Genomic DNA, 13,237 nt, shown 5'->3' with positions numbered 1-13,237 from the left:
TATTAAGTATTTCTTTTTTTGTAAATTATTTTGAAAATGTGATAAAAGTGGTGCTATCTTTGACAGACTCCCACTAAAAAGTATACAAACATGGCAGAAACACACGAATATATGAAATCCCAGACTGGCAGTCCACTGAGCAGGAGTCATTGGTGTTGTATACTTGAGTGTCACATTGTTTGTGCTGTGCTTGAAAACACCTGCATCGAGATAAGTACAGTTTATTATGCAATAACATACTTTTCGACATCTTCGACTGATTTGGTATATCTGACAAAGATTCACCCGATTTAGCCCCGTATCCTGTGAGAGTTGAACGGAATTGCAGCTAAAAAGGCAAACAATCCAATGAACATGAGCACAACGTGGGCCGGGTTGTGAGTTACCATGGTGATGGTCTGAGGGTAAAAGTCCACAAAAGATAAAACTGACACTATAGACAAAAAAATGTATAAACATCTGAATCTACAGTTAAACCCACCTCTTGATATATCCTCTTTATAGTTCTTCCCCAGCATGTAGTCCGGTGTCTGCAGGTCTAAAACAGGGAACCTGTCTTGGCATGATATATTATGTCATCTGTTTTATATTGTCCTGCACTGATCATCTGTAATCTTTACCTGTCATACATAATCCGCTGTTAAAAGTGAGTGGTGAAGAGTTAACACCAACGTGTGAGAATAAAATCAAGACATAATAACAAAAGATTTGAGAATAAAAAGAGTGGCCTGGATAGTCCCACCTAATGCTTAAATATAGATGCTGTAATCATCTTTCAAGCAAAAACATTTAAAAATGTGACTTCCATATTGGCATTTAGTTGGAACTAAAAGATTAGGTGTGAGGATGGCAAGAGTTCAGGCTAAAACTCTCTTCAAATCTATTTCACTGATGTCGTTTAATGGGATCATTGTTTAACTTTAATGTGTCAAATCCCGAATAATGAGTGAGTTAAAGTATTAGCTGACCTGGAAATTATTACTTAAAAAAACAGTACTAAGTTATATAATTTGTAATGAGTACAATTTATAATTGATAATATTATTTTGTCTCAGCAATACATTTACATATTGATATCTTGCACTAGTATTTAGAGTGTTTAACGCTGTAAATTGTCAATTTACCTTCTATTTCTCCATAACAGGGCTTAGGTGAAAGTGTCCAGGCTGAAACCTGGATGATTTTGCGACGATTTTGTTTTTTACCGTATTTTAATAAACTTACATGGGATCACTCACTGCAGATTTTGTGTGTGCAGCTCTCTTCCACACAGGGGCACCATTGCACGATGGTATGGCAGTGCGGCCCTGTGAGAATGGAATGGTATCCGCTTACTGTACTTTGTACATGTAAATAAATTCAACTTTTACTTTAGGTAGTTAATCTACGTCTAGTCTAGTATAGCAGGACTTTTACTTGTTACAAAGTGTTGCTACACTGTGGTTTCTCTACTTTTACTCAAGTGAAATATCTGATTTCCTTTTTCACCACTGCGTAACTTTATGATGACCAGTCTCATGAATTTTAGTTATTTAAACTAAGGTGAAATCCGTTTGCTTTAGTCTTTCAGTTTTTCCAGCTTCAGTAGGACATACAACAGGTATTTTGTGTCCATCTGTGCCATTATCCATATGATCCTATTATTCTGCTTCTGAGGACTGAGTTTGTGGGCAGGCATGCTGTGACACACAGCTGAAGTTCAACCTTTCTAAAGGAAACACTCAACCCTTGGAAACCTTCCCTGCTGGTTCCCTCACCCGGCACCAGATGTTGCCTTGTGGTGTATTGTATTCAACGCTCTGCAATAATTAATGCATATCACATCAGATTAAAGTTGTCATGGAGTCTTGCACACAAATATGCAATCACATATACAGGTAAACACTCATTCAAAAAGCACAAACACATGGACATTATGAGTCATAACTACTTATACATGTGGGAGAAAATAACAGCTCTGTAATGATGCTTGTGAGCAACAGTCATTCGTGACCATCAAGTCAACACACTCTTAGCGTGTGAGGCTAAATTTACCAAAAGAACACTTGACATTGCCGTTGACTTAACAGTGAGTTACAAAACAGTATTTGGCTTTCTTTCTGATGTTGTAATCCCACATTGTATCTAGATGACTCTTTCAAGTTCACTGACTGATTGCTGTGACCCGTACTGCTGGCAGAGGACAAGGCCCAATTTGTCGGATGCTCATCATCTAATAACTAAAATCATATCCAATTACACGCCCGCCATCTTTGATCACTTACATTATGAGAGATATGTGCATAATAGGTATTATAAAGGATCACTGTCACTTTGGTAACCAATTATGATTCACTTTATGAGTCATGTAGGTCTTGGCGACAGTGATATCTCATGGGCTTTCTGCATCACACAGCCATGTTAATTCGCCATGTTCACAGCCAATGTCATTACTTTTTTCAGGGGATGCCAGCAAGTAAAGCAAATACCTTAACTGATAGGGATCCGGATTAACAGGAAATGGTTTTTGGCTTGAAATCTTGATCAGAAGAAAAAAAAGAAGAAAAAAAAAGAATTCAAAATACAAATTGTTCTGTGTGCCAGAAGCTTCCCTGGCATCATTTCTGTGCAGAGTAGATTGGACAATTGGGATATTCCTACATGAACCGTCTGGTAATTAGGGACCATGACTAACAAGCTCTGAGTATTCAGAGTATTTATCTCTTCACCGTCCGGGCTATGTGACTTTCACGCTGTGTTTGTGGGCGACATTTGTGGATCCCTCCTGAACCAACTCCTAATGTCACAATAACACCGCCATGACCAACAGTGGTGCCTGTGCCAACCAGATTACAAATGAGGATGGCGAAGGACAACAAAGGTGAGTGGATGGTGTTAGCCTCACATCTTACTTATATATAGCGAGTTACAATGACAGGTTATTAAGAAAATAAAAATAAATCATCTCCTTTGACAAGTAGTAGTAGTAGAAACCATGTTTTCAGATTTGATGGAAGTTTTACATCACATTCAATCTTCCTCCTTTTCTAACCCCACCTCTTTGCCTCAGACAAGCCATCACAAGAGATAAATCTCCACATATGTAACCACTTTGGTCTGTAAGAGGCTGTCAAAATAATATTTTTATTCCTCCAAATGACGCTGGTAACCACTGCTGTCTAACTGCTGTGGTGCGTTATCGCTGAACCTCAGGTTTAGACACAGCACATAAGGTATATATATATATATATATATATATATATATATATATATATATATATATATATATATATATATATATATATATATATATATATATATATATGTATATGTTTTTTTTTTTTCGTTACGTTGTGTACAGACTGTACAACCTTTCTTGGTGGGGGTACACAGGACTCCTCAGACAAACCAGGTGTTGGACTAAATCACTTTTTTGGGAATTTGTAGGTCCAAAGCTACATCTTGTCAAGTAGACCTTGAATTGCATGAGATAAATCTGAGGAGTAGACAAAAATATATTCCTGCTGCCACAGAAAGTTACACTTATTTTCCCCCGGACATTCCTGTAATCTTAACATTTTTTCATTAGATATGTGGGTCAGTCTATTGGTCCAGACCAAAATATCTGAACAACTGTTGGATGCATTGCCATTATATTTGATACAGACATTCATGTCCCTACCATGAGGTGACCAGATTTCTAAGACATTGTCATCTCAGAAGCGTATATACTTTACCTCCAAATTTTGTAACACTTAAAACGGGGACACTAGACCTAGAGCTGTTCTCATTAGAGGCTGAGCCCCCCTAAAGGTCTGGTCCTAGAACGACCCCTACTGCTACTTTGTTCTCCACTACACCTCAGAGGGGAATGTTGTAATTTTTACTGAACTACATTTATCTGACAGCTTTTGCTTTATGCTTCAGGCTTGTTTCTGCAACAGCTCATTGAGTATCGGATACAATAAAAACTATTGAAGAAAGATTTTCCTTTGACATTGATGCAGTATTAAACGAGATTGCTGCAGTTGGCAGCAGCAAAACAAGCTACAATGTAAGTTAATAGGACAACTGTCCAGCTTGTATTTACGTTCATAAAAATGCTAATTTTGCTACTGACAGACTCAGATTAATATTCTAAGTGTCGTAAAAACATTATGGAAATGATTTCTAAGGAGGTCGACCTTTCTGTTAAAGCTTAAGATTAAACAACAATTGCTTTTGCCAAACCCACCAGACTCCATGCAAATAATCAGTAATTTTAGCATCGTAAAACCCAGCTTTCTAAAACATCTCTGAGCTCTGAGAAGCGCTGTCTCTGGCTGTCTCGAGCGACTATCAGCAACGTTTGATCAATGTTTTCTTTCTTTCATTCCAATTTCGGGTCTGTCAGTTACAGTGAAAACCAGGGACATTTCAGGGGACAGATCCAGCCGGGGACAGGTCACCAAAACCAGGGACGTCTGGTCACCCTACCCTATCAGGATGAATTTTAATCACTTGATGATGATCACACTGATCCCTTGATATTACATTGCAGTTGTGCGTTGTAGTGCTAGTTTGCAAATGCTAGCATGCTAACATGCTAAACGTACTTAACAATAGTGAACATGGTGAAAATTACAACTAAGGAACATCAGCCTTTAAAAAAATTTTGTTTACTATCGTCGTTTTAAGCATGTCAGCAGGCCGCCATCAGCATGTAGCATATAGAACCAGTGTGGCTCAGCACAGTCTGGTCCAACCAAACTAACTCTCAACAACTCTAGGCTAAGTCTTGTTTGCTTGTAATGTTAGAGGGTTGCAACTTGCAAGTATAATTTATTTTTAGGGGTCACAAGCCAAACATTTCAGAATCACTGGTTAGACAGAACTCTCCCCGGCTATCATTAACACACAAAAATAGGGAATATCTTTCAGAAGAACGGTGTTCAAATAAATATACAGATCTTTGACAAGGAGTTGTGACCTTACTTAGACACTTTCTGTCATTTTTTTCTTTAATTTGTCAGCATTCTGTATGTATGCAGTCATCTGTGCTTCTGTTCACATACATGAATCCCAGCTGATTTTTAAGTTCCATTCCTGTCACGCAGTTCCACTCTTAGTTCTCACATGTTGTCCATTTGAAACACACACATCATCATCCATCATGTTCAGCTTGGTATGGGGAGCACAAACTGTATCTTCTTAAATTAGCCAGCCTGCAATACAAATGATGCAAAATTGAACCAAACAAAAAGTTAAATGGAGATAAATTGAATGTTTAATATGCATGAGACAAAATGGTGGCCTCACAAATATGACAAGCGTATCACAAGCAGTAGCTGATGTCAGAAGAAATAAAAAGCGTGCCTTGCTGTAGCTTAGCCCCTCTAGTCTGTGAAATGATTACCTATACTATTATTAGAGGATGTATCTCATTAAGGTAGACATGCTGTCACTGTGGTTACTGTTGGTGGTGGATGTGAAGTATAATGACCCCTCCCATGACATCCAGCTGCAAAGCTTTCCTTCAGCAAACTAACATTTAACAGCACACGTCTGCCCACAGCAGAATGTCGCTCATTCACTCAGCTTTCTTTCTTTCCAACCTTGATGATTTACTTTCATCCCCCCACCCCCGCTCTTTCATCTCTGAATGTAATAGTGTCAGAGCTATAAACTCCCAGCAGCAGAATACACGGTGATTTAGAGGCATTGTTAGAGTTTCTCATCTGTGGAACTGCTTGATTCCAGGGATGGTTTGCAAGGTTTTGTAACTCACAAAGACCTTTTTTTTTTTTTTTTTGAAACTACCTTTAAAAAAATTCCAATCTCAGGTAATCTAATATTCTATAATCAATTTTTTTTTTTTTTAAGATTTAGCCATGTTTAATTATACCACAGCTAGTGAGTCTCCACATTAACATTGTGATATTCGCAAGAAATATTGCTGCACTTGTTGCAATTTGTTGCTGTGGAGCAATAAGAATGACAATAGTCAAAATAACATGTTTTCCAGTAATAATGTGGCTGCTGTGCATAAGGAAGCCACTATTGAAGCCACTGCCAGTAAACAAATAAGCACTTCTCCTCTTACAGAATGGTTTTCAGATATATATTCTTTTTAATATATTCAATTTAATGACATTTGTTGAGACTGGCAGGCAGCTAGAAAAGTGTGACAGCTTTCAGTAAATGAATCATTGTGTTATTATAAGTTAATATTATGACTAAAGTTACAGTCTATTTCACCTCCAATTTCTCTTACACCACCACAGTTCAACAGCTACATGGTTAAGACTCCCAGTTCTGCCTTTTTTGGGCTGGTTTTGAGAGTAGAAAGATGTCACAATAAATATGACACAAGTTGACTCTCTTCCAGGGTGACACTCTTTAGTGAATATGAAAGGAACCCTTCTGACTCCTGTCACTACAGTTGGGTCATAGTGAATTAAGCGTTCAGAAAAAAAGAGAGTAAGAGAAAAAATAAAGGAGAGAAAAAGAGAGAGGGCAAAGAGCAAGAAAAGCGAAGAGAAAGCAGTGCAGTGAAGCAAAGATAATGCAGTCACTGTTGGGTTCTCTCAGCACCTTCTACCTGCCACTGAACAGCTCAAGCAGGAATTGCTCCTGCCTGTCTCTACCAAAAGGACATGGCAGCTACAGGGCAGAATGACAACACAGTGATGGCAAGTAACAACACGTTGCTATAGTGCCAATATAAACGGCTCTTTCCCCGGGGCGTGAGTTCTCTCAAAGACATTCAAGATTCTGGTGTTATAAAAGCCGGAATGTATAAAGCTTGCATAGTCAAGATTGCACAGTGCTTGTTAGTGAGACCGTCCACACAGCCTTACTGGAGAGTAAGTAAGATGGTTCAGATGGAGCAGCTATGTGTTGATCTGTTTGTTGTCATAATATTGTAAGTTGCTTACTGCTAAACAGTTGTTAAATGTTTAACTTAATGACAGCTTTTTATATTAAAAGAAAATAAAAAGAATAAAAAAATAGTGTGACTTTTTGGGAAACATATAGCCTACATGTTCCATTCTTGTTGAGAGTTACGTGAGAAGATCGATGCCACATTCATAACTGAGAGTGGTATCATTCTTTTCATCTAGATCTGGGAAAGGCAGCAAATGAACGTATTTTCCAACATTTTAAACTACTTCTTCATTCAACTTAAAATGGATCCACAACAAATGTAATTTTTGAGTATTGTTTAAGTAAATTATCAAGCAATAATGCCAAACATGTTTTGGTCCCAGCTTCTCAAATGTGAGAATACGCTGCTTCTCTCTGTTTTCGATCACTTAAAACTGAATATCTTTGGTGTGACCAAACAGGAAGTGATTTACTGATTAAGTGGAAAATAACAATAGACAGATCATTCTATAGCGAAGATAATTGCTGTTAAATTATAATGAAGAAAATCAGATGATCTGAAGAGAATGTTTGTATTTATGTACTGATTCCATCATAAAGCCAAGGAGATGATGTGGATGTACAGCCCTGTATATGCATTACATTACTTGTTCCATCTTGCTTACCCACTGTCCTGACAGACGACCGCTCCAACACTCTCACTTTTCCTGTTCAATATTTAATATTTCAATGTGAATTTCTTTTGTGAAGTTGAGGAAACTGTGAAATGTACAAGTCCCATAGAGGGATGGAGGAGGGCAGGTGCATGAATGTGGGAAATAAAAAGTGTGTGTGCTGCTACTTCTGCTCAGGAAGATGAGGATTTAGATTTTTAAAACTGCAATGGGTGGACAAAGCTGTTCCCACCCATTCCAATCTGCATAGTCCATATGGTTCACAATAAAAAAAAAGCCTTTTACACTTTACCATGTGTCAAGCAAATGGAAAGTGGACCTTGTAGACTAATGGATGAGCTGAAACAGCTTTTATCAAATGTAAATGTGTGTTTTACTGATGTGGTATGAGTAAGTCTTGAGACTTTATCACTCATCAGTCATTCAGCTGTAAAGCACTAAGTGCATTTGAATGAACTCAACCCATAGAGGACTGTGATATGATTAGTTCAGCCTGGTGTAAAATGTCCCTTGGCCCCCTTTTACAACCCGCACACACAAACACACACACAGGGATTCTTCAGTGATGGCAATATTCTGTTGTGATATCAGCATTTCTAAGGCTGTTTTGAGGCCTCATAGAAAAACCTGTTGTGTATTCCACCCCCTGCGTCTGAATTATTCAGCTTAAATGCCATTTCTATTCTTAGTACTTCTACTAGTGTTTGGATGGCTACAGTAAGGCGTACAGTATATGTTATTGAGTGCCTACAGAATTTAAGCAAATCTTACAGCTCTGTACATTACCTTAGCTCTTTTGTGTAAATATTGTGGTTAAGAAGATTCAGACATGTCCAGGAGCTTATGCAATGAGTTTGTATTTCCTTGGTCTAAAAGATGTGTCACATTAATTGGGAAATCAGAAAACGCAACATGTTCGATGTTCCTTAACTTAAGACCATCATGCTCACACCATCTGCTCTTTGCATTACAAATGGGCATGCATACTGCAAGGTTCAGATGAGATACTGATGTTTACACGTCACTTTTAAGGCTGGAATTAATTTGCTTCAAGACAAAGGGCCCTGAATTATATCGAAAAGGAGATAGAGTCTTCAAGGGAACATCAAAGGTTTACAGACGTCCCTGTGGGCCGTTTCATGAGCATTGATTTGAAAATGTTGGCTGGGAACGTGCTTATGGTCTTCCATCCAGTGGAACTGATTTCGTCCAGCCACGCCTCGTAGCTGAGATCTCTGCTCATTTCTCAAGTCTGTAATTGTTCTGAGAGAAGCAGCAGAAGAAGAACAGTGAGTTGCAGTTGAGGAAAAGATGGGAAGCTGAAGCTGTGTCATGTGCTGCATACTCCTGCATAAAGATATGATTTGGTTTTCATTTGAGATATTATGCAATTCAGACTCATGTTATTAATCACATTCCACATTAAAATATGCATCTCCACAAGTCTTTCTTGTGTTATTTGATGTTTTGGTATAATTCTTTAAAACATTGAGCTTTTCACTGTTAAAAGACTGTCATTGCCATGGCAGCATCAGCTGAATTTATAATGATGTAATGATTAATAATTTACATTAATATGGCTTGTGCTTCATCTGCCGGCATCACACATTTGAATAATCAAATAAATAACAGTGTCATTATAAACCGCAAAAGTACTCTGTTGACGAACTCAATACATGTAAAGCACACTGCAAAATGTGTTAGTGCTGTCACTGACTTGTAGAAATGCATATATAACAAGAAGGAAATGCATTGTAATTGCTTTTTCTTTGAGTTCTTTGAAAGAGAACTCAACATTTTGAAGCTGTGACAAACTTTCAAAGTATGATTCAATGGTAATTGTTGAAACAAAATAATCCAACAGTTACTTTGCACTCTCTGTGTCATCTTTCATATGTTAGCAACTACCTCCTTTGGTATGAATTATTGATAAATGGCTGGCTGTTGCACGCTGAGCCAGAGAGTGACGTAAAATATGGACTGGATTATGTATCAGACAGACGTGTGACGAAATGCATAGCAGTCAGTTACATTCCATCTGATGTATAAAATGTGATCAAACACTGCTGTTTTTATGGATTTCAAAAATATAGTGCATCCTTTTTTGTTAAACTTAAAATAAACAAATTTAATTTAAATCCTGTTGAATTGCTTTGTTGACAAGCCGTAGGCATTATAGGATGTTGTTTATTTTCAACAAGCATATCAGTGTGGTTCTCAGCCTCATGACAAATTTTGAAAAGCTTAGATGTGTAGGCTAGCATCATGGGTGTACTGTACTTGCAAGATGCTGTGACGCAAATAAGCTCACACATGCCTCCTGAGGGACTCACTGCAGTTCCATTAAAGGCACCACACACAGAAAACAATCTTGAATTGGAATATAACTAACCTTAAAGACACACACATACACACACACACACAGAAAATTGTGAAAAATAGCACAGTTTGCCTTGAGTTTTAAAAATGCAGATCACCACCCTTCTTTCAATATGCTCCACCAGCAACACAGTTAATCAATCATATTTGCATACAGTGCAAGTGTGACCACTCATTATACCTCTGCCTTTTTTCCTTCTCCCTTTACGTCTCTCTCTTGGTTGTCACAGGGAAATTATTGATTTCGCTGACACTTTCAGGGAATGCATTTATTGACTGGCCGCCACCAATAAATTGTTGATTGCTGGTTGATGAAAAGACTTCAGGCTTAAGTAAATCCCATAATAGCGTCTCAATGCAGAAAATGTCCTTTCCCAGTATCACATCCAAACCACTATTCTAAAGGCATAACTGATTTGTTTAAAGCCTGATCACCCAAAGTCCATAATACCACACATAGCATACAGTAAGTTCAATCTTTGCTGCTTCTGCTGTTGCCAGGGTTATGCCATTGAAGTATGCAACTTTGTTATTAGATCTAGGCTGCCTGGCAGGCAGAGCGGAGGCTGGTTTGTTACTTCTTGCTCTCTCCCAGCAGAGTAGCCTCCAGTCATTCATCAGTATCACTGCTACAGAGAGACAGAGAGTGATGGGAGAAGTCTGTGTGATGTGCCTGTGCTGCACAACTGTGTCTTTGTGTGTGTGTGTGCGTGTGTGTGCGTGTGTCTGTGTGTGTGTGTGTGTGTGTGTGTGAGAGAGAGAGAGAGAGAGCAAGAGAGAGAGAGAGAGAGAGAGAGAGATTTGGATGACAAACCTGCACTGAAGGATCTCACACCCTGTAGCCTACTTACAAGATGTCAAATGACAAATGAACATTACAAGTAAGTGAAATTACACAATGCTTAAAATAGCTGTTGGAAAAATCAATTTGAAATTTGAAAAAGCTGCACCTCAGTAGATTAATTTGTCTGACTTCAAGTTGTATGAGCTATTTGATGTATTCTGTTCTATGTTGACGTAAAAATTGTGTAGTAGTAGTAGTAGTAATAATAACAATAATAATAATAACAATACAGAAAAATAAGTAAATAATCAGAAAAAACATAAACAAATATTTTAATATATATGGCCTATATATAAATCATAACTTGAGATTAATATACTAGCCTTTTCTAGGTCTTTCTTCTTTTGGATGTATTTTGCCCTGAGGATGAGTTGTGGTTGAATTCTTTGGAAAATGCAAGTCATTTCAAGTATTTTAAGTAGAGCGCTATGACTATATAGCCTACCTATAATATTTTCTGATTCTATTGTATCTGCACATATTTGACGAATATATTTGTTATTGATTTGGGGGCTAAATTGTGAACATGTGGGAAGTAACCTAACATCAGCTCAGCCTTTAGCCTCAACCTAGCAGACTTGAGTTAATTAGTGATACTTTAAACGCACCTAGGGGTCCTCCTCACTGTAGGCTACATGATTCAATTCCCCCTTCTTTTCTAATGAATTATCAGCAACAACAAAACCAGTAATTATAATAGTAGCCACTTATTATTAACCTACTTTTGAGTTTTAGCCGGTCTAAAATGTGTTGTGTTTCGAACTTGGACAAGTGGAGCGCTGAAGAATCCAGACTGGAGACTCCACGTCGTACTTTCCCTCTCTCCATCCATGTGAAGCGCTGTTTCATACGTCCAGTGATGCCTCTGCAGCCCGCAGACGAAACGATACAGGAAGATACCACAGTGAATGGGACCTTAACATCCAAGTGACGTCCTATATGATAAATCCCGATTTGTTACATTCTCGAGGAAAAAAAAGCAATTTTATCTAAATTCCGAGGATTACTCTCGAGGCGATTCTCGGACGGTCTGTGTTGTCAAGGTAAGGGACAAATGCGCAAATTGTTTGTCTCGTTTCATTCATTCTGCAGTGAGAATTTGTTTGCACTTGTCATCACTCATAATAGACGCGCATCTCTTTCATCAACACATGTTTCGTCAGCTACTTTCTCTTGAATGTGCAGTCCTGGACGTCATGCTTCTTTTGACGTTGTCAGACTGTGCGTGGTGGACTGTATTGATTGAATTGCCTACATGTTCACAACTTTCTAATCAACCTGGACACTGAAAGAAATTAGGCGGTTCGTTCTGAAAAAGTTGCTACACTGCATTTTCCCACTTATGGCACGCTGACAGCCGTCCTTACCACTTTCCGTAAGTGATGATGAGGATAGTGTAAAATATCCAATCATCCAATCCCTGCGCCTCGACCGGAAAAACCGTGTCCGCAATTGCGTCTTTGCCATTTTAATATAATAGGATGCAGAATGCTGCTGCTTTTGCAAGATTAAGCTTTTAAGCAAAATAAAAAGCTAAACAGACTGCTATCACATGTGTGACGAGGATACAGTAATGGCCAGCAGAACATGTGCATTACATCCCTCTATGTCCACAAAGCTTTGAGGTGCTTACATCTTCCTTCTATCATAGACTGAAGCCTTGCAGGCTGTAGACACTACAGTGATTGGTTTCTAGGGTACAATGCTTTTTTTTTCTCTATGTCATTGTGCACTATGGTTTCATTCTAGCTCCCTCTGTCTCCTTGGAAATGGACTTGGTGTTGCATGTGGTTTGCACACACATCGCTCTAGACTGCATGTAGGATTCCAGTCATTAAAATCACAACTAGTAGCATCAACGAACAACAGAACATCTGTAAATTACTCTTTCCACTAACTCCAGCTGCAATATGAAGATCACTTGTCCGGTGAAAATGCACAAGTTCGTCCAGAATAAAGCTGTGTTAATGGCTCCTGGTGTAGATGAAAATTATATGCCATTAGGATAAACTGTAATTATTGTGTGCGGAGGGGCACTGAGCCAATTTGAAAAAAAGAAGCAATTGTTATCTGGCTCCAGCAGAGCTAGAGGGAGATTCAAGGACGACAGGAAGGGATGAAGGCTAAGAGGTCAATCAAGTAATGGACCCATTTCTACTATAAATTATCACTTAAATAATATAGAAATGGGAATATTGACTGAAAGCTGAAGGCCACACAGATCCTTCAGATTTAAGGTAATCAGACCTTTCAGACTTGAGATAATGTACTACGGATGAGAGGTATATTTAATGACCCCCCAACCCCTATATTTACAATCTTTTTCTCGCCTACCTCATTTTAAAGGCAAGGTTGACATTTTTTTCTCAAGCGCATTCTTTTATGTCATAGAAGCAGCGAACAGTCCCGCAATCTGTTGATCTTCCTTGTTGCCTGTGTCACTTCCTTAAACTGTGCACGTGTACCTTGTTAAACACAAGGCCCCAGCATCTGC

General features: G+C 38.4%; 1 protein-coding gene across 5 annotated transcripts in view; it reads left to right on the top strand.

Moving 5' to 3' along the window:
• Positions 1-11,549: 11,549 nt before the first annotated feature.
• Positions 11,550-13,237, top strand: part of dlgap1b (discs, large (Drosophila) homolog-associated protein 1b) — an 83,606-nt gene continuing 81,918 nt past the window's right edge. For 3 of the 5 annotated variants that reach the window (XM_034861956.1, XM_034861954.1, XM_034861955.1), the window contains exon 1: positions 11,552-11,786. The gene's annotated coding sequence lies outside the window, so the exon portion shown is untranslated. Of the gene's footprint in view, positions 11,787-13,237 lie in introns of all 5 variants that reach the window. The other 2 variants (XM_034861959.1, XM_034861958.1) reach the window with 2 other exon arrangements.

The sequence above is a fragment of the Etheostoma cragini genome, chromosome 22, assembly GCF_013103735.1.
Source record: "Etheostoma cragini isolate CJK2018 chromosome 22, CSU_Ecrag_1.0, whole genome shotgun sequence".
NCBI classification, from domain to species: Eukaryota; Metazoa; Chordata; class Actinopteri; order Perciformes; family Percidae; genus Etheostoma; species Etheostoma cragini.
This window is presented reverse-complemented; position numbering and strand designations above follow the sequence as displayed.